This window comes from Hemibagrus wyckioides, linkage group LG04 (genome assembly GCF_019097595.1).
Source record: "Hemibagrus wyckioides isolate EC202008001 linkage group LG04, SWU_Hwy_1.0, whole genome shotgun sequence".
Taxonomy (NCBI): Eukaryota; Metazoa; Chordata; class Actinopteri; order Siluriformes; family Bagridae; genus Hemibagrus; species Hemibagrus wyckioides.
The window spans coordinates 23,928,699-23,951,852 of NC_080713.1; the positions used below are offsets into that span (position 1 = coordinate 23,928,699).

At 39.1% G+C, this 23,154-nt stretch overlaps 1 protein-coding gene across 9 annotated transcripts in view; it reads left to right on the plus strand.

The window, feature by feature from the left end:
- shank3a (SH3 and multiple ankyrin repeat domains 3a) overlaps positions 1-23,154 on the plus strand; it is a 253,618-nt gene that overhangs the window by 45,012 nt on the left and 185,452 nt on the right. The window contains exon 2 of one of the 9 annotated variants that reach the window (XM_058388449.1): positions 8,546-8,741. The exons of the other annotated variants lie outside the window; for them this stretch is intronic. The gene's annotated coding sequence lies outside the window, so the exon portion shown is untranslated. The remainder of the gene's footprint in view (positions 1-8,545; positions 8,742-23,154) is intronic. 9 annotated transcript variants of the gene reach the window in all.

A 23,154-nucleotide genomic window follows, 5' to 3' on the forward strand; every position in this document is an offset into this window, starting at 1 on the left:
GGAAGGCTTTCCACAAGGTTTAGGAGTGTGTTAATGGGAATTTTTTGACCGTTCCTGTAGAAGTGCATTTGTGAGGTCAGGCACTGATGCTGGATAAAAAGGCCTGGCTCACAGTCTCCGCTCTAATTCATCCCAAAGGGGTTCTATCAGGTTGAGGTCAGGACTCTGTGAAGTTCCTCCACACCAAACTCTCTCATCCATGTCTTTATGGACCTTGCTTTGTGCACTGGTGCACAGTCATGCTGGAACAGGAAGCGGTCATCCCCAAACTGTTCCCACAAAGTTGGAAGCATGAAATTATCCAAAATGTCTTGGTATGAAGCTGAAGCATTAAGAGTTCCTTTCACTGGAACTAAGGGGCCGAGCCCAACCCCTGAAAAACAACACCCGAATTCAATGTTTTGGAGGGAGGGGTGTTCCAAAAATTTTAGGCAATATAGTGTATATGGTATATGATATAATAAAAAAATTAATAGATGACCTACTTACAAGTTAATTGATTTGTAAAACTTTGTTACTTGCTGACCAGCACTGCATGAAGCATTTACTTTTGCCTTGAGTTGTGATCAAGAGAGAGTCGGGAGGCGTGTTTTATTTAAAGAGAAAGGCAGTGGACTTGAGCATTCCTTTAAGGCTGGGTTCATTTTCAGCCCAATGAGGTGTCCTAGCAGATGTTAACTTTTCCACCAACAAAGTATCAAGCTTTTCTGTTATGCAATTCACTGCAAGCTATTTTGATTATTGAATTTGTTTGCTTATGTGATGCCAGAAACGAAGAACTTAATGCCTTCAACTATTAATCAGTACCAATTAATCAACAACAAAATACTGAACTAAAGTCAGTGGATTAGTTTAGCATCAGTCAACGATTCCAACACACGCTGCTTTCGCTGGAATGCAGACACAAAATAATTCGTCCCTTTTTCCAAAGTACACGTAACACAATGTAAACATGTGAGCACTCGTGAGAAGTGATTGATCTTGATTAAGGCTCCTCCTCTGTTAAATCTCAATATCAAACACGGGGATAATGCCCTCTACTCGCTAATTGTTACAACGCTGGTGTCTCAGCGGGAGCAGGATTAGCATTTCTGCATAATGGAGACGTGCCTCTCGTCTAATTGTGTGTTTTTCGCCACTTTTCGACACAGCTTGGTAGAAGCAACAGAGACAGACATTTATTTCACATGTTTAAACAATTGGGTTACAGACTAGCTTACGCTAATGATGAATTGGTGGATGGGAGGGAAATGTGGCAGATGCATTTCATGCCAGAGTGAAAAATACGTTCTATTTTTCTACAGAAATGTGGACGATGTCTAGATAATCTTTAGGATTATATTGGAGTTGGATAGCAGAAAATGAACTGGTTATTTTTCATGAAAGAATTGAAAGAGTTTAAGCTCGAAAGAGTGAAAGATCTGGAAGAAACTAGAGACTTGTTTTACTTTGATTTTGTTTAATTATAAACCGTTTTGGTTATGTAACATATTAGACAAGGTAATTGCACTCATTAGGTATGAGTGCCAGCCTCATGTGTGTGTGTCATGTGAGGTCTAATGTGTCTAAACCAGTTCTCGTTCAGTGATTTAGTGAGCCCGGAAGGTTCAGCTTGTGCATAGTGACAGTTTTTTCTACAGCAGGTTTTGCTCACACTCACAAATCTGCTAGCAGTGCTTACTGCTGAGAGATCAGGCATCAGTAAGGCATTACAATGCAGGGTTCTTTTGTGGAAGAGTGCTGTTTCATGCCTTCGTGGATGATCTTTGACATGTATGAAGTGTTCTCCCTAGCTGCCTTGCAGTATTCTGAGCAAATCAGGAGCTCAGCATGATCTTCGCTATTTGACATGCTTCGTGATGACTTCTTCATCACTTTTATATTAGGGTTCTCAAGCAATTGGGTTCTCTTTGACTGTGAAATAAATTACACAACCACCCTGAGCACTGACTATTCAAATATCCAGCTCATCCACTGCACTTTGCACTAACAGGGATTAGGTCCAGTTTGCTTTCTTTTAATAGGCTGAATTGAGATTTGGATTAAATCCAACGAACAGTTATGATGGCTAATGACCCCTATAATCCGTTTAATAATTGTTGATAATGATGTTTTGTTATTTCCACCACTCTAACACGAACACGCTTCTGCTTTAGGTCAAGGTCACACACTAGTTCAATGTCTGGGCTTTGAACACTTTATGGTTTGTAGAAATCTAAGCATCACACCCATATGTGTTTCTCCTCTAAACTGTTTGTAAGCACATAATTATAGAGAATGTCTTCGCATGCCGTAGCAAAACAATTTCCCTTCACTGCAACTGACCTCACTGATCTCTAGTCCTCACAAACTCCAACATCTACAGAATGGTGGAGGCATTTTGCAACAGAAGACTAAACGTGGCATTGGTTGTTCATAACGATAATGATAGTCGAGTGTCCACAAACTTTTGGCCATATCGTGTATATTTGTGGTCTGTGTTATTTTAACAGGCCATTTTCTCCTATTTAATGACTTGTCATGCCTGCTGAGCTGGCTGGAGGAGAACGGTTATGTCAGAACCCTGAGGAATACTTATTAACACAAGGTTAGGCTTTGTTCACAAGTCTGAGCCTTAATCACATTACAGCGGAACTCCAATTAGAGGAAGAAGTGATAGGTCTGCATTAATGAAACTCGCAACAACACACACACACACACATGCGGTAGAGTTCGAGACAGCAACAGGTTATAGACCCTCATGTAACGAAGGCAGCAGGAGTGGTTCCTCAGATTCTTCACTCATCTATAGTGCCTTTGTTAATGCGTTTAATTTAGATACACAGCGCGTGGCACTTATTACTACTAAAAACAGAAGAATTCTGCTGAAGTTTTCACTTTAGATAGCTTCAACAGTGTACCGAAAAGGGCAGCTAATAACATTTTCATTTAGGAATGAATGGGCTGAGTGCATTTCCTAGTCTTTTATATCAGATCTTGAGTATTTTTTCTTTAAGTGTTTGTTGTGTGTTGCTGTGCAAACTAGCCATTATCTTGGTGCAGAGTGTATTAATGGAAACTGTGAAATGAGAGAGAGAGAGAGAGAGAGAGAGAGACTCCCACTGTAAATCCTACCTTTCTGTTTTTTTTGTATATATATATATTTTTTATTATGATGCTCATGTTATTACTGCAATCACTGTTGTTATTAAGTCTTTACTATCTGTATTATTACAGAGAGTATTGTTATATAAATCCTTTCCAGTCACTGTGTTGTTGGCGTTGTTTTTATGGCATTTCACAATATTTTACTACATTCAGGAACGCCAATAAAGCTCCTTGAACAGAATTTCATTTAATTGAGAGAGAGAGAGAGAGAGAAAGAAAGGGAGTGAGAGAGCATGTGAGGGAGAGAGAGAGAGGGAGAGAAAGCGAGAGAGAGAGAGGGAGGGAGAGGGAGAGAGAAAGAAAGGGAGAGAGAATGTGAGGGAGAGAGAGAGAAAGAAAGGTAGAGAGAGTGTGAGGGAGAGAGAGAGAAAGAAAGGTAGAGAGAGTGTGAGGGAGAGAGAGAGAGAGAGAGAGAGGGTGAGGGAGAGAGAGAGAGAGAAAGAAAGGCAGAGAGAGCATGAGGGAGAGAGAGAGTGTGAGAGAGAGAGAAAGAAAGGAGTGTGAAAGGGAGTGTGTCTCTGTGTGTGTGTGTGTGTGTGTGTGTGTGTGTGAGAAAGATCTGATTAATTATCTATCAGAATAATTAGCAGGTTTTTTGCATTAGATGGAAACTGGTGTGAATAAGTGATACAGCAGCAGCTTCCTTCCTGTGTGTTTATTCTCTTCCTGACCCGATTCAGCAACTCAGCATAAAACCAAGAGTTTCTAAGCATGGAAGTTCTGTAGGTTCTCTATCACACCTCTACTATCATGCAGGAAATAAGCCACAGTAATGGGCTTAAGGAAAATAATTCACAGTGCTGGGACAAGGCATTGTGACTGTAATTTTAGTTTAATAAGTGTTATTTACTTTACTGTGTTATTTTACAATGCAGTTATTTATTCATTTATTTATTTATTTATTCCACGCATTAAACAGCAGTTTCTATAGTAACAGCTCATACACAGGGATATGTACGGTAGACATACCACATAATCTAAGATTAATAATAAACGGATTAAATTCAAATGTTGTCTAACAGACATAACAGAAATGGCATATAATGTTCATGTGGTGGTGATGTGAGGAAATAAATAAATATTTATTTAACATTTATGGAAGTAGTCTTGGGTCTCTGTGAGTTCTTTGTAAAAGAACAGTACAGAAAATGTCTTTTTTTTGTTTGTTTACGCTTTCTGGGTTTCTTAGTGAAATGACAAGCTGTGTTTTTGTAGCGAGAGAGAGAGAGAGAGAGAGAGAGAGAGAGAGATTTTTCGTGCTGTAATATAGGTTAGAACAGGAAGTAACTTGTCTCTTGGACATTCCCCGATATTACATCCAAAGATAAACAGTTTTGTTTTAAATACAAAATTGTAATTGTTGGTGAATCGCAGACAGGAGACATCTTGTTAAGGATACACTTTGGTGTATTATTTTTCATGTAACAGGACAGTCTGTGTGACTTCTCCGTCAGTACAAGTGGCTGATAATATTGAAAAGATCCTAGAACACGCCCACTTCAAGAACCACATTCTTGCCATCTTTATCATCTATATATATATACAGGGTCATGGCCGGCCCAGGCTCACTGATGCACATGGGGTGCTAAGGCTAGTCTGATCCCACAGAAGAGCTACTCTAGCACACATTGCTGAGAAAGTTAATGCTGGCTATTGATACAAAGGTGTCAGAACACGCAGTGTATCACAGCTTACTGTATATGGAGCTGCAGAGTGCCCATGCTGACCTCTGTCCCTCTGAAAGTGTCCACAACGGATATGTGAGGATCAGAACTGGACCAGACACATGAAGCAGACACATCAGGTAGACCTGTATAAAAAAAAGTACAAGAGATAAGCGATCTATTCAGTGTATTCAGGCTGAACCCAGATTAGAAAATTAATCTATTTATTAAAATAATGATCCTAATATTTCACTGTAAATATGCACTAATGTTACTGAGGCAGTGGCTGTCATGGTAGCAAATACATTAGCAAAACAAGATAGCCAGCACATTACATTACACACAGCTGCTTCACACTGAATGCTTATTAACAGAGAAGGCACAATTAAAATGCACTACTTTCTTTCCGGTCTAAAATCACTGATATCGATCCAGCCCACACTTTCGTTAATTTATCATTTCGGTTATAGTTTCATTCAGAAAGTGGCACAAACTGCTAATCTCAGACTGAGTTCCCCATCAGTATATAAAAGAAAATCCAATTGGTCTAATAGACGTTGAAAAACACATTGGTTAAAGTCTCTAAGAAAAGACGTCTGGTCTTGATATTGAGTCCATTGACTTAAGAAACGTGTATGAATTATTCAGCGACTACAATCGAGCAAAGTGTAATGAATGTGATGATGAACACATTAGCAGGTCTGGGAGTTTTTGTTTAGTATTTGTTTTTCTGTAGTCTTTAAATCTTTGCCACAGATTTATGTCGCTTTGATGGGCCCCTGGTGTTTTTCATACATCACATTGTAAGCCTTGTTATCTGGCTTTCCCCATGTTTATGAGCCGTGTTCTGGTAATGAACATCAAAAGTAAGTTTCTATTTACCGACTTAAAAAACAAGCTTTTGTGCCCGGGCCTTTGAATGTATGCCATTAAAATTCTTGAAGCGGAGATTAGACGATTCTCCGAGTATCTTTGTAGAAGGCAGAAAGAAGAAAAGCCTGAGTCAGATAAAGCACTTCACTGAAACGAGTGTGACACCAGCAGGGAGAGGATGTAACAGTCACAGCTGTGTTTCAGACACCTGAAAAACCGAAAGATTGTATTTTCACCGAGAAAAAATATCAACAACTGTCCAGGGGTCTCAATGAAAGTTGAGTTATTTGTGATAGTGAAGAGATAATGATGAAATCTCATACTCTTGGACGAATGCGTGTGTGGATTTGAGAGCCGTGTCTCATGCTGACCTTGAATTTAAGACAATTTTTCTTGCATTATGTCGGCTTGACGGAGGAGAAGTGTTCTCCAGTAACCCCGGTGCCACTGTTTTATCATATGCACAAAGCATCACTTTGCTAGGACTGATAAATGGATCAGCAGTTATTAAATTGATTACGTTAATAACAGTCATTAAAAATTACAGTTAATTCAAGGCTATTCATGTAGAAATATTTCGGTAATATACTGTACACCTATTAGATGGTTACTGAATACTTGCCATCTTTATAGAACTTTCGTATATTTGTTCATTTTAAAACGCTCTATTGCTTTTATCTCAGATTGTTTTGCTAAAATGAAAATAACACGATCCGTTTCTTCACTCTGCATTTTGTAGCAAATGTTTCATGATTGCGTTTAATGGTGGTGTGGTATTGAAGCTATTGAAAAACCCATCTCAGGACACCTCTAGTCAAGGAATATCAAGTAATCTCAGATGCAGGTCATTTTGATAATCTAAATGGGCCTTTGAGCAGCTCCGTAACCTGACTCTGAATACTAAGAAACTTCCTCATAGCCAGTATTAATGTAGTCTCACCTAGCAAGACCTTCAGACTGATAGCAAACGGTCTGGACTCCATAGCAGCTTTTATTGGCGACCGCCCAAGAAGGTGTATCAGTGACATGCAAAGATCCCAATCACAGATTCTTCATCTTCTTCTTCGGTGTCACATTCAGGTGAGTGAAAATGTAAAGTCAGCGTCAGACCAGCGTGTAACCATAAATCACGGATTTAAGAAAGTCCTGCAAATTAATGAATTATACCATGAATTTCACATCATTTGGAAAGTCCAGCATTTAGCTCAGGGTTCCTTAAATCTTGCCCTTGAGGGCCAATGCACTGCAGAGTTTAGCTCAAACCACTCTACCTGTGATTTTCTAATGATCCTGAAGACATTGGTTAGCATGCTCAGGTGTGTTTGATTAAGGTTAGAGCTAAACTCTGCAGGAAAGTGGATCTCTTGGGCCAGATTTGAGGATCCCTGATTTAGCTGATCCTCATACAGGCTCACTGTCACAGTTGTAAATACTACGGCTTCTTTCTTCCATGACGGAAGCAGAGAGTCGCAGTGGCTTTGTTTCCAAACGGACTGTTAAATTACATGACTAGTAATCCAGTAGAATCTAACCAATCAGATGACGACTCCGAAACTCCTGGAGTGTTTTTCAGTTGTGTGTGATATATGAGCCATATGAGACTGAGACTAATATTGATGTGAGTTATGAACCTCATGTTATTAGGTATTATATGCAACCTTTATGGTGTGTTAGTCTTATTGTGTGACATACAGTATTATTGGGTATTGATGGACTCATCATCACATCAGAATCTTTCTCATATCTGCCTTGACTTTGGTCTTTCCACATGGTACGATCATTATAGCTACCGGTATCAAGTTTACCAGCTCTAAAAGTTAACCCTAATCACTTTGTAGTCAATGCTGTCCTTCTACTCATCATCTACTCTTATTAATGTGTGTGTATGTAATGGTACACGATACAACTGCTACATTTTAGCGGTTAAATTAACGATCATAGCGACAGACAGAAAAATGTGACGTAGTACATATTCCACACACACGCTCATAACTTTTAGCCAAATGCATATTTTGTTTTAAGTGGAAAGGAGTTGTATTTTTTGGGTGTGTGTGTGTGTAAAATTGTAAACTCGACACTATTGTCGTAAAAATTAATGGCTAAAGAAACATAAAGACGTTTTTTTATATGACTAAACAACAAGCAAATAAAAAGCAAATGATGTGAGAAAAACATATTTAAATGATTCTAATATATGTGAGACTTCAATGTTTACACTTCAGATGTTTTATTTCTGTCGAAGGGACCTTCTACATTTATTGGGCAGTTTATTTTTCTGTCTCACCTTTGTACCAGAGCCACACAAGTAACAACAAGATCTGAAATCCTGTAGTTAATATCCTCCCGTGGGAGCGGTTTGAGGGACATTTCATTTTTTCTTTCCTGCCTTTCCACTGACGCTCAGACGGGTGTTAAGTCATTACCTGAGCGTGAGAAGAATGAGTGTTTGGGGTGAGCTCTGTGGAGTATCGATTGCCGAGGCCAGGGCTGGGAACATGACGCTGCATGGTTATTAGACTGTTTGAGAAAGCAGCGTTATCTTCTGGGAGTTTTTGCATGTTGATCTAAGTTTGTTTGAGAAGTGGCGTGTGAACAACACGTTTTAAATCGACTGCACCGTGTAAATGGTTTTGTAATGCCGCAACTCAGATCCAATTCCTGATAACACATACAATTAGAGCCGCCTCTGCTGCTAGAGTTTCTGGAGTGGGTTTATCTCCCTAAAGATCAAAGCCATATTACATGCTTCTTCCATCGGTGAAAATCCACTTCTAATTGTTTAGTCGCATTCACAAACAATTTGAGTTTTAATTTAATCTATATACAATATGCTCCAGTAGCTCATATTTGACTGATTACAGGCTTTTCACTCGACATGAGGACTTCACCACGTGAGTATCTGAGTCTGCAAAAGCAAGGGGGAAAGAATCCATGCTAGAGAGCACCAACCAGGGAAGTGGTAGGGTCGAGCAAGGCAAGACAGATCGTTGTTAGCCATCATGGCAGCACAGAAGTGATGGACTACGTGTGACTGAGCAGACACCTTTTTGACAGAAGGTTTGGTATTATTTTTGTTATTATTTGGTTATATTTGGTATTATTATTCTGTCTGTGGTAGATTATGACTTCGATGTAAAGAGTTTGATCCTGTTCCCAGGTTACAGTCTGTGTGGAGTTTCAGTACATGTTCTCCCTTCAGTAGTGTAGATTTCCTATGATTTCAAGATTACAAGAATAAATTTGGTAAATTTTGGGGTTATTATAGTATGACAAAATTGTATATACAAAATGGAACAACACTGGGTCATTAAGAATCACAGGGATGGATCACAGGCCAGGGATGGATACATCTGCATGCCTATGTAGTTTCATAGGAAACAACAAGACTGAAAATAAAAAATATCAATCCTGAAGGACTGGAAGCTCTTAGCCCCCTGTGCATTATGTCATACAAACTCGTATCATAAACTTAAATCCTATGATGAATCCATATTGCTGGCTGTTATGTGACCAAATTAAAAATGTTCATCTAGTCCTTTCTTCTGAATAAATCCGCACTGTTGTCTCATTCTAGGGTCAAATGCTAATAAGAATCGACTGATGTGCAGTTAGTTTGAGTACTTCTGGATCTGTAAGACACATATGCCTACTAAAGAATAACTCCAGTACTTAATCTTCGATGTTAACACATGTACATTGCTCTGATAAGTATTATGTTTAAAAATAATAACTTTTATTCTCAAAATATTGTGCATAAAAGTGGATATAAAAGATTATTGTAACTCCCACAGGCATCATCCAGGTGTGTGTATGAATGTGTGTGTGTGTGTGTGTGTTCTAGTGCCCAGAAACACCTTGATCCTGACTAAAGATGAATGAATGAATGACAGCTATAGTTATTGCAGGCCTAAGAGCATAAACAGCACAACTCTAAACACACACACACACACACACACATCTAGCTGCATGTTTTCTGGATGATGCCTGGATGATTTTCCTTTGTGCGTGCTTTGATTTCCTTTGCGTACATTAAACATAAAGGTACCAGAAAAAGTCAGCACAATGCCAAGGTTCTGGTGTATTCAGTGGTTCTAGGTTCTAGCTCATCAGAAAGGTTTTATGTAGAACTTTAAAATGGAGACACTCTGTTCCAACATTGTACATGCAGGAGACCTGGTTCATGTGCTGGATGCAGATTCTTCTATGAGTTTTCTATGAGGAAAAATGGCTGCCTAACTAACCTCCACTTCCTCACACAAAGAAAAGGTTAAAGAATTAAACGGTTCTGGTCTGGCATTGCGTTGTTTCTGACACCTTTATGTTTTAACAGTGTAGTCCATGCTCCTTTACATATATGTATCTCTATTAAGCATTTTAGTGTCTGTTAATGCTGAATTAAAACCATCAGCTTCCAGCCCAGTTCATTCTGTTTGCTCTTTCAAGTGCATTAGAGAATACCCTGTCATTAGTAAAGTCACTAATCTGTGTGGGTGTGTGTGTGTTTATATCTTAGAGTGTGTAGAGAGCGAGTGTAATCAGAGTTGGGAGCCATGTGCAGGTCATTAGGTTTAGTTGTGCTGAATGAGGCTGCAGTTCTACCGAGCAGGTGAAATATGGATTTCTTTAACAGGGAAACCCTGAGAGCTAATGCAAGCTCTGATTGGAAGAGGAAATTAGCTGTGGTAATAAATTAGACTGGTGCATCGTGAACTGGCTCACGCACACACAGAAACACACACACACATATCTCTGAAAGGGAAATTATCCAAGTTTCTAACGTATTAAACATCTCAGGCTGAAGGCTGCAGTCAGGTTCACACCTTCCAATCTGCCAGTATCGCACACGACAACGCCGTACTGTGGTTCGCTTGGAGCATGGAAATGTCACATGGTTCGAGATTAAAATAATCAGATTATTTTCTAAATTCTTGACAAACCACTGTGAGGGCTGCCATTTTTTCCTGTCGTGTCTGAGTTATTGCTCAGCAGTTCCTCGTGTGTATTTGCTGTGGATTCAAAGATTCAAGATTCATTCAGAGATTTGTAGATTTTAATTTTTAGGAGGGTGTCTCTGTGCGATATGTCAAAATAAACAGCCAACATAAATCCTTTAAATATAAGTATATTGTTTGAGCAGAGATGACTGATGTGAAATTAGGAAGTTATTCACTACCTGGATGATATTAGGTTGAGAAAATGTGAGGTTTTGGGCTTGATGGTTATTTTCTCTGAAGCGAGGGGAATTGGGAAGGGGTTGGCACGGTGCACAGAGGCTTGGAGCAGTTTCTGTACTGAGTGTGATCTAATAGATGGTGGAGATGCAAGTCCGCTCACAGCCAGACATTTTCTAGGCTGTTCTCTTGTTCGCCATAATACAGAACAAAAGTGTGTTTTTGTTTTTTTCTCACAGCTTTGACCAATTGTTGTATTTCGTGTGCTTTTTGTGTTGCAAGATGTTGTCTGCTCTTTCAGCCTGCTGATGGATGGTCGATGGCGGTTTAAATACGTCTACGGAAATCACCTGCTCTTTACTTTCGGAGATATTCAGCTCCTCTTTAATGGAACGCCTCAAGCAAAGCTGAGATCTTTTGGTTTTTGCTCGTTGATTTATTCATCGTGAAATGCAAGGTTCCTGAGTGTAGACTTTTTTTACTGTTTAGAACCAGGACTGTTTCTTCTATAGCTATGTTCAAAATCTAATGACATAAAGAGTGACTGCTAAAGATCGTTAGTACAACCGGAACAGGAGATTTTGCATGCTGCAGAATGGCAACCAGACCCCAGAACTTTGCAGATCTTTTGCTCAATGCTGTTCTTATTGGTCTTGGAACCCTATCTGATAGGAACAAGCTATTATAATGGGTTCTATTTGGAGCCTTTAATGATTTTCCAAAAAAAAGTACTAAATCTAGTCCAAGTGCATTAGGTGATTTTCGTAAAACAGTGGTAAACACATCTGTAGGCTTTTAGGCAAGTGTTGCTTCCTATAATCGTAGATAAAAGCTCCCATCGAACACCCTGGATCTTTATTTATTTATTTATTTATTTATTTTGCTTTGCCCTTAGGGAAAACCACTGCATTCTATGTTAAATGACAAAACAAAGGCCTTCGTTTATTGAGAAGGATCCAAGTAAAAGCTCTATCGAAAGCTAATACTGCCTGATATCAAATGACATCTTAGCAAGACCTCAAATATAGCCAAATGTATTCATTTAGCGAAACGATCTGCCAATAGAACAAGACTATTTCAAGCCGAAAATGAGACCATATATCTAGAAACGGATTTAATAATCGTATATATATTTGGATTATTATGCTCATACAAAAGGAAATAGTAGAAAATCCCGGCTATATTCAAGAGGTTTTCATTTGCTAAATTTTGTTACATTCATCTATGCAGTACATTAACCAGACAAATGACTCTCTAAGAGCCTAGGAGTGAAGGCACGGGAATTATGGAAACACTGTGTTAATATAACTTGGTACATCATATTCACACATAGTACAACAAAAAGCAATCTTTAACAGAGTGAGGGGTCACGATCTATAGTCACTAATTCAGTCTTGATACCAGAATACACTAATGCTGTCAGCCAGCATGGACTCATTATAAGGAAGCAGTGATGTTTTAATCGGTCAGTTTTAAATCTGCTTTGTCCTTCTGGCTGCAGTTCTATATTATTCCTACGCTCTCTTTTATAATTAGGGTTTTTTTTTTTTTTCTTTTCTTGCCAGCTCGATTGCATTTATATTTGGCACCTTGATATAATTCTCTGTCATCGCTTATGACGGAACTGTGATTATTTCGCCCATTTTGCGGGCTTCACTTGTACTATTTCGTATCTAATTACAGCTTTAGATGGAATGTGCATTTGAAAACAGAAGAAAGGATGTTATTGCTGCGTTACGTTACGTTATTTCTTGATTAACAGACTTTAGCTTTTGTTGGCAGAGTAGGAACGAATAGTCGGTGTGATAGGGTTGCAGTATAAGAGTAGGAACGAATAGTCGGTGTGATAGGGTTGCAGTATAAGAGTAGGAACGAATAGTCGGTGTGATAAGGTTGCAGTATAAGAGTAGGAACGAATAGTCGGTGTGATAGGGTTGCAGTATAAGAGTAGGAACGAATAGTCGGTGTGATAAGGTTGCAGTATAAGAGTAGGAACGAATAGTCGGTGTGATAGGGTTGCAGTATAAGAGTAGGAACGAATAGTCGGTGTGATAGGGTTGCAGTATAAGAGTAGGAACGAATAGTCGGTGTGATAGGGTTGCAGTATAAGAGTAGGAACGAATAGTCGGTGTGATAGGGTTGCAGTATAAGAGTAGGAACGAATAGTCGGTGTGATAGGGTTGCAGTATAAGAGTAGGAACGAATAGTCGGTGTGATAAGGTTGCAGTATAAGAGTAGGAACGAATAGTCGGTGTGATAGGGTTGCAGTATAAGAGTAGGAACGAATAGTCGGTGTGATAGGGTTGCAGTATAAGAGTAGGAACGAATAGTCGGTGTGATAGGGTTGCAGTATAAGAGTAGGAACGAATAGTCGGTGTGATAGGGTTGCAGTATAAGAGTAGGAACGAATAGTCGGTGTGATAGGGTTGCAGTATAAGAGTAGGAACGAATAGTCGGTGTGATAGGGTTGCAGTATAAGAGTAGGAACGAATAGTCGGTGTGATAGGGTTGCAGTATAAACAGTGATTGTGAATGGCATTATAGCACTGATTCAATCATAGTGAGTGAACTTTTTGTCTCAGGAATCATTTAGACCAGGGGTGTCCAATCTCATCCGCGAAGGGCCGGTGCAAGTTTTCATTCCTGTTGAGCAAGAGCCACACCTGATTCTACCTGTTTAATCAGTTGTTCTTGGCTTTCAATAGACTTTAGCTTGGCTAGAATAAAAGCTAGCACCTACGCTGGCCTTTTCTGGATAAGATTGGTCACCCCTGATTTAGACCTTAAGCAAGAAAAGCCCCTTAAGTGGAGTGTGAGATCTTTTTTTTTTGTGCCCACGCAACACCTGTGATTGCCTGACTGAAGAGAGAAGTAATGCGCAGTACAGGAGTCACGTTCATCATATTCGTCATGTTTCAGAGTGGAATATACAATTTTCTTCGCCAGAAGGTGATATTTGTAGCTGTTCAACTAATGTGTCTAAAAAAACAAGCTGTAGTTTGTACTGATTCTGGTTTGTAAAGAATATGGATAGTATAGTAGATGACTTGACACACAGTTGGCGTGTTTAGTATGGTAACATAGTTGTTCTACATGGTGTCTGAAAAGACAGGCACCAATGAGAGTACAACTACACATGCTTCATTTTCTATTTATTATTTATAACTGCATCTCCACCCGCTTTTTCTAGAGACGCTGCATCAGATTTTTTTGCTGATTTTTTTTTTTTTTTTTTGCAGTATTTGCTTAACATATTCCCACTGGTCTATGAATTATATATAAAATAATATATATTGCATATATGAAAGCGTGTCACGGTCTATCAGTAGACACATCTGGAACACTGGATCTTTGCTTATCAATAATAATAGCATCACTAATAATGTATTTCTCTCATTATTAGAATTATCTGCATTTATATCACAGAGCTGTTTTGGTCATTCATTTTCTATATCAGCAGCTCTGACACTGTATTTCAATCCCAGGTTTATGAGTAACACATTCAGATTCACGGCTCATTCCCAAGGACTTGTATGACGAACGAGACACATAATCTAAACCTAATTACAAACAATTATGTTATGGAACTATTAAAAATGTATACCTATTGATACTGGGGAGCCAGTTTATCATTTATTTATAGAAGGACCAGAATTAGCTCTTTGCAAAAGTCATCTTTGCACTTTCTAGCTTCTTGTTATGATGACAAGCTGTGTATTTCTTTCTCTTTTTAATACAAGAGAGGCTGCAGAGTGAATTCATTTTTTTGTGAACATTCCACAAGTCTAAATGTAACTAGAAATGGTTAAATGTATTATGCGTACATTCATAAATGTGTACTCTTGGCAAGTTGCTGTGGTGTAAGAAGAATAAAGCATGTTACAGCACAAAAGAATGATCCACTTTACGCTGTAACAGTAACTCCAAATCTGATGATCCAGCCTATCCATATCAGAACAGCTACTGCCATATATTTTGCTGTATTTATCTAACAGCGTATTTTTCAGCATTTCAGTGAAAACAGGCCACTCTAGTGATCAGCCGAGGCAGAAGGGGGGGATCTTTCTACCGACTTGCGTATGTGAGGTGATTGAGATGCAAGACATCAGGATAATATTGAATCGGTCACATCCAGATCAAACCAGCTTTAACCAGTCTGGGCAAGCAGAAATATCACTCCTTCACCTTATCACGGGAGTCGAGTAGAAGCCGACCTGAAAATTTTCTTTTTTCCAGATGTAGCAAAAGTGTAGAGAAAAGTGCTGACCCATAAAACATGTTGTATTTCAGTGTTAATGTGTGTGTGCTGCAAAGGTCTGAACATTTGCAGTTATTTCATGTTTTGGGTTTTAACAGCCCCTGGTTTTGAGTATACAAATGTCTTCAGATTCATCGAATGCCTTAATTTGGATCTGTCAGAATGAAAGATGGCCTTCAGATTTTCTCTTCTAAAAATTTCAGACATTTGGAAATAATGCAACTAGTGATGCTAATAAGAGTGGCTTACTGCTACAGTTTGTGTGATTCTGTGATCCACATGCTTAGGGTTTGGCAAGACCAAAGAGCAATCACAGAGCATGAAATGAACCCGTCTTACCTTTAACCCTAAACCTCCACCTCTGTCTGGTTTTCTTTTACACTCACATAATTTGTCTTGTTTACTCACTCTTTCTCCGGCTCCTTTTACTCACTTGCTTGCCCTCATTTTTTGCTTTTGAACCTCTTTGAAAGCTGAGAGCCTTTGAAAATCAATTGGGCAGAATTGTCTCCAGTGTGAAGCTTCCTTTTCTCATGTCCGAGTTCCTAGAGGCTGAGGGATGTGTCCACTCCTCATATATATACTTGTCTTCACGTGGAAAATGTTCCAGAATTAGCAGAAAACATTAAACATGTTTGTCCATTACGCATTTCTTTTAAATTCCCAGAATTCCTTCAAAAGCTGGTAGATGGTATATACTGTGTTATAGAACGGCTGTGGAAAAATATTTCCCCCATCTGTACGAGCTGTAAAAGTGATGGATATAGCATACACTGCCCTCTATCAACACTGTGTTGTGGTAGAATTGTGTTCAGTATGTCTCCACCTTTTGTTTTGGGCCTTCATGCAGACTTTTCAGGGTTAGTTATGAATTACCCGTGTGGTGTAGTTACAGTTTGTGTTTGTGTTTGACATGTTCAGGTCAAGCATCATGATAAAGCATAAAATTATCGAATATTTTAGGTCTTAATGATGTTGCTTTTTCATATAGTTGTGAGAGGAAACAACATCCAGGAAACAACATGGACCAAAACTGGCCCATAGACGGCATCTTTCACATGGCTTCTTTCCATCATTATTTTGCATGCTTCTGACTCTTTAAGGAAATTCAGATTGAGTTAGGTAACTGGGTTTAACATCTAGGGAAGGGTCAGTGATATGCACACCACGAGACTATATAGTGAGCTAGCAACAGTCACCCTTTTTTCTTTTTCTTTTTTTAACAATGCAAGGTGAGCCAACAAAAGTGAAACTGTTTCAGCGCTGAATATAACAAAATTAGAGAAAGACCGAGAAAAGGCCTCCTGGAGGTCCAGCATTCCAGTGGCCTGGCCTCGATTCCTGGGCTGGGTGCTAACCCAGCCTCCGATGAGTTAATTCTCAGTGCTGGTCCCAAGCCTGGATTAAATGGGAGGGTGGCGTCAGGAAGGGCATCCGGCGTAAAACCTGTGCCAAATCTACACGTGCGGACCAAATGATCTGCTGTGGCAGACCCTTAACAGGAAACAACTGAAAGAACGACAACAACAACAGAGAAAGACCCCAACTAATGACAGTAAAATTTCAGAGTAAAACAGGAAGTTAACCCAGAACCCCATGTAAATCTAATCCCTTCAAAATAGTGCTTTCCCTTCCATCATACTTCTGTTACACAGTTATAGATAAATGATGACAGGTGCTGTTGTTTTGTAAAGGACTTTGTTGTAAGGATCTGTATGCAAGCAGCATATACTCTCTTAAGTACACTGTTGTGGCTGGCAGGTTGTTCAGAGCATCTGCTATTGTTCTTTGTCTTGTGATTATGTTTATATCAGATATGTGGTCTATTATTTAATTTGACCCACTACTTAAAAATAAATTATGGTAATTTAGTTGAAACACTGTTTTTTTTTTTAATTAACTTTTTTTTTACATATTTACTAAGACGATAATGTAAAAGGTATAATATAGACATTTAAGACAAAAGCATGTCTATAGCTTTATACTATTCTATATTGTATACTGTAGGTCATTTTCATCCAGCACCTTTACTGATATTTCAGTTGCAGAGCCAATCAGAAGTGTGAAAAGTGCTAGGGGTATCACCGTGACTCTAAGGCTATGCTTAGTGTTGCACTGTAAAAAAAAAAAAAAAATTTATTTAATATCAGTGTAGTTGTCATTATTCAAAATACCCAAGCTTGATTATTAGCAACATAAACAATATTTATAGAAAAGACACCCTGAACCTATGAGCTGTTAAATCGAATCTCTTTATACTCTGGTGGCAGTGTAGAGAGATGGAACACCATCTTTTAATTGTACATGTTCTAATGATTTTACAGTTTTTTCTTTTTCTTGGTATTACCAGGTCCTACTTATATGAATGGCCATTATGTACCATAGGCCATTAAAATCATTATTTCAAACAAATAACTTCCGTAATGTAAATGTCCTCTGTAATTGATCATTACTACACTCAAGAATGCATATTGCTCCTTCCAGCGTACATTTAAAGAGCAACTAATGACAGCCAAGGCTTTTCTCTCGACACAATTAAAACCTGCACGAGCAAAGTAATACATGAAGAACAGCGTGTCTTTGATTCTGCACAGCAGGCACTAGTGACCTGCATGAACACATGGAGACTGTTTCAACACCTTATCCTGAGTTTTAATGACTACTGCTGTTTGACACAAAGAAATCAAGCAGACAAAAAGAAGAGGAAGCGTGGATGAGTTGAAGCAACGGCCTTTGTGAAAAGGCCATTTACAGACTATAATAGAAGGAATCATCAGTAAAGCAAGGGTACTCTTAAAATCTGGCAAACGGGCAATCTGTCAATGACCGTGCTCAGGCAAGACAGGTGTACCGGAAAGTTCTATTACGAAGAGGACACCTTCGTCGGTGAAGTAGTTAATAGCCCAGTGATTGCCCATTGTATATCTGGAAGCTCTTAATCTGAATCTCACCATAAATAGAGGCATATAGAAATATTCCGACTTCAGGGATCATGCAAGCCCACAGAAGACTTGCTTTTCAAACCGAAGGCCATGCAGACACTGGACCACTTTTGCTCACATAGGAACACAGGCCTATGTGGAACTCTACAGCTTTTAAAATGTATGCCTCCTATGTCAGGATATTTCAGTGCGACAGTCCTCACACTTCTCCAACACACCAAGCTGTCCCGGCCATCTGCGGTGGCTCACTGACTTTCTGATGGACAGGAAACAGTACGCTTATGGGACGAAACACAGCATTCATTGAGTTCTGTTTTTTGTTCAGCGCTCTTATCATGGCATCCATGACCTTCTATGTGTTCGTTTTTCTTTTCTGAAGAAGAGCTGTTAATTGGTTTTATACTTAAACATGACACACGTGTATACAGGCAGGAGGCAGAACACATGGCGTCCCAGTAGAGTTCTGGAGCTAAACCCTCTAAAAGCTGTCGAGACGATTGTGAGTTGCAGTTAATTATCGGTCAGTCAATACAGATAACTAGCTCGTAAAACAGAGCTATATACTGTAACTGCGGCTCATATTCCAATCGTATTAGTCTCATTCCTCACATCGCTTTTTTCTATCATGGAGCTCAGCAGAGAGTCTTCTTCATCAGTAGATTGTAGTTGCTTGCGATCATCTTTGTAGATTCAGCAACACTTGTCAGAAGTTCAGTGTGGGGTTTATTATGGTTTCAGACCTGAATATAATTCACAATACGCCATTATGAATCATCTGAGTGGAGCTCAGCATTTTTGGCTTGTTTGACTTTATTGGAACTTTTTTGTTGCACTAATTTTTACTTTGCCAAGTAAAAATTTAGTTAGCCAATTCCCAGCATTTTGTTTATTATAGTGCTGTAGAGCTCTGCCTATAATTATTCACATACACAAAGTTATATATATATATGTGTGTGCTTGATTGTTCAGTTAAATTAATGAAATTTGAAATATTTATTTAGTAGCAATGGAGAAGCAAGGCCAGATGTCTATAAATCATTAAAGGTAATTGCAGTAGGCAGTTTTGAGTTCTTCATTGCTGGTCTCTTGTGCTGGTCTCCTGGGCTGGTCTCTGTAGTGGAGGTGGCATCTGCTAGTGTGGCACTCTGAGGGACTAATATGGAAAACTCTTTGGTTCAGGTATGATCTACGTCACGCAGGAGAGACACACGGCCATATGTTTGGCTCCTTAAACAGCCAGCACATGGTGGTGGTTTCTGAATTCCGAATGCGCATGCACTGGCCAGTTTATGCACAAGGCAAAGTGTACAGTGGGGACATGAATAATTCACTTTGTTTGACAGAGCGAAATAGGAAATGAGAAGAGCTTCAGAGTGGAATAAGAGAGAGTAGGAAAGAGAGAGAGGATGCAAGAGACAGAGAAAGACAGAGAGAGATGTCTGAAATCTATTGGGACTTTTTATGCAGCTGCCTAGTATGGGGTATAGCGTAAATATTTCACTTGACATCACTGAGACATCAAAGCTTGGCCTTACTAACCGCTTCACATAGTTAATGAATTGTACATTTATTGTACACCAGACTCATCGCTGCTGTATCTGCATGCATGGTTTGTTGTTTTGTCACATTTTGTCTGGCTTGTAGGCTACAGGCTTGTATATATGTGTGTGTGTGTGTGTGTGTGTGTGCTGGCCAACTGCAACTGTATGATGTAATGAAGATGAAATATGTATCTCATACTGCTACAGGCTTTTCAGGATCATAAGAGCTTCCAGAGAATATCCCTCTTACAAATCTTTCTCTTAGCGCTGGAGTAGACAGGTATCTACCGTTATACTTCAGATTCGATAGAGTAGCATCTCGTTACCGTACATTTTCAATGGTTTGATTGTACGTCTTAGGTTTTCTTTCTTTTAACGGAATAAATCGTTCACTATGACGGAAGTACAATAACGGAAAATGAATAAGGACATGCAGCGATTTGTGTGCTGCATTCGAAAGCTGTGTTTTAGATGAAACATGCTTAATTAAACATTAGCTTTCTGGCCCAGAGACTTGCCAGGTGCTAGCAAAATATTCACCTGTTTCGAAAAAGTGCACAAAAAGCGCTACAGATTTAGTGATTTGGAAAAGGGACTCACATTTTTCTTCTTTTGTAAACTATTTGTGCTGGAAAGACCCTATTTGGTGTTTAAAACAAAGTGAAAAAAAAGAGTCAACTCTGCTGGTGTGACTTCAGGGGGTGTGTCTGAAGCACGGGAAGCTTTATTTCACATTGTGCTGTTAGTTCAAGGCACACAAGTCTCCGAAGCTCAGACATGAACTTAACAATCACTTCAGAGATTTCTTAAACTGTGTGCTAAGAAATAGGCTTTACACGAGTCAGGATACAGAGGAAGTTTCATAGTTTTTCAGAGCCGGGCTTGAATGTTTCTGACTGTATCACTGATAATGACAATTTATGATGAACATGTTATGATAATAATTGCCGGGTTCGAACAGGCAGGGGTCTTTCTGTGTGGAGTTTGCATGTTCTCCCCGTGCCTGCGTGGGTTTACTCCGGTTTCCTCCCACAGACCAAAAACATGTACATTAGGTTGATTGGTAATTCTAAATTTCCCATAAGAGTGAGTATGTGTGGTTGTCTGTCTGCGATGGACTGGTGACCTGTCCAGGGTGTACCCCTGCCTTTCGCCCAATGTGTGCTGGGATAGGCTCCAGCAGATCCCCGTGACCCTAAGTAGGAATAAAGCGAGTATAGAAAATGGATGGATGGATGTTATGATAATAATTGACTTATCTTGCAGTCTTTTCAATGTATTCTCTGATACACACACATATTTAATGGAATGCCTTGTATCGAAAGCCCTACTTTTTGTACTGCAACCCTACCTCATGCATTATATTGCTTAGTGTGCATGGGTTTATGTTATCCAATGATTACCCAGGTTTCTGAGCCAGGTTTTGCGTATTTATATCTTTGTTGGACTGGCACTCTATAAATTTAAGTAGGCACATTTTATACATCTTTCCACAGAGTTTAAATGATTCGATAATGATGTGAATGTGGGTTCTCATTGAGAAGTAAACAGATGGCTGAGGTGGGTCTCTATCAGCAGCTGTGCTGGGGTAGTTGCCATCAATCTACTTCACATCGGCCACCAACTCTCAGTCAGGTGCCTCAATAGTAAACACTTGGCCACAGGCTGTTTTTTTAAGTAGCAGACATTTAAGATGGTCTCACTCGCAACACTCACAGATACGTTCCAATTCAGTTCATATGGAAGGGTGATATTAGGGTGGGAGTTTTACTTTGGCTTTTTATGTTACACATACAGAATGAAACAAATTGAGAGGATTTTTTTATGCCGTTGCCTTCAAATCAGGGTTTACAGACTCTAAAAACACATATGCATGAATAATCCAGTACGGCACTGCTAAAAAATCTGTGCTTAATTCACTGTCATAGAGTAGCCGTGGGACATCCCTATTTCTCCCAGAACAAGAGTGTATGTTTTTCTCATCCCAAGGAAGGCATAAGCTATCAAATATTCTAAAAGCTCCTCCTAGAGTAATTAAAATAACATCAGGCACTAAGTATACAGAAAGCTGCGTTCATTAGTTTCCATTTTTCATGTAGTGTCCTGCGTTCATCTAAAGCCGCCGACTAAATCGGGCGCTGTAGCTTTGTCTTAACCGGCTCCATATTTTCTTGTATAGTGTCTGTTTTAAGCATATTTTATCTTATTATTAGTAGTGATATTTCACAAAGACACAGTCCTGCAGCAATTTAGCCTTTTTGCACCAAATTTCTTCTGAGATGTATGCAAAAGTGGTGTTGCTTTGATCAGATCTGCCAAAATCTAAACCGCTTTCTTCAAACATTTCTCCTTCCATCATGTTCTATTTCCTAAGATATTCAATAGCCTTCAAATTGCACTACATTTACTATCATTGGAATGACATGTGCCTTTATCCCGATTGTCTTGCTTTGAGGCAGAATTATAAAACAGACAACTGTACAAGGGAAAAGCATGAAATACAATATAAGTGATATAAACCAATCACTCTTTAAAAACAAATTTAATAGAAATAAATATGAACCCAGATAAATGCAAGCACACGAGAGGTTTTCTTTCCCTCCAGTTCCAGACAGCCAGTGCTGCAGTATGCCATTTGGGAGAGTTTGTGAGGGAACAGAAAATCTCCTTAATTCCAACTTGAGCACATATACACATTCACACATAAATATATGAATATAAAAAAGCACTGATACTATCTAGTAAATATCTCTAGTAAATAAGAACTGAAGCATGGATTCATTATAAGCTGAGATATATACTTAAATTTATTTATTTATTCATTCATTCATTCATTCATTCATTCATTCTCTTGGGAACTTGAGGTGTTTGAGGTAGGAATTTACCTTACGTAAGGGTTTGGTTGGAGAAATTTAGCCTTTCTGAATTGCGTCTTTTATTTTTAAAGGTTTTTTCCCCCTCTGTGATGTAAATTGCCCTGTAAGTCAAGGTGCTTTCAGCTCACCATTGTTAAGAATGAATTTAATCTTGCTAGCCGGATCACCTAGTTAATAGAGTGCAAAGCAGTCCACAGTGTTTAATAGAGTTTAGATGATTTGCAGAGCAGTCAATCATTTATATATTCATTCATTCATTCATTCATTCATCGTTGTGCTTTTCCTGTTGGAAGTCATGACGGAGACTGGATGAGAAACTCAGCTTAGATCAGTGATGGATTCCAGTTCCTCCTTCAAGCATTCCCAAACCATTTTTATAAGGTGCTCGAGGCATGCTAACCGACTCCTCTTGATTTAGAGGAGCAGTGGCTCTACTCTGATCCTTTCCCAGATTGCCAGCCTCTTCATCCTATCACTGAGAGAAAGTTCAGCAACCCAGAGGACGATCCTCAATTCTGCTGCCTGTGGTTGTGACCTTATTCTTTCAGTAACTGCTAGCAGCTTGTGACTGTAGGTGAGGATAACACTGGTAAACAGATGATAACTCAGAGTTCACAGAATACTAGTTAGTTTAGTTTATACTAAGCCCTCTAATGGAATCACTGAAGAGTATACCGGACAC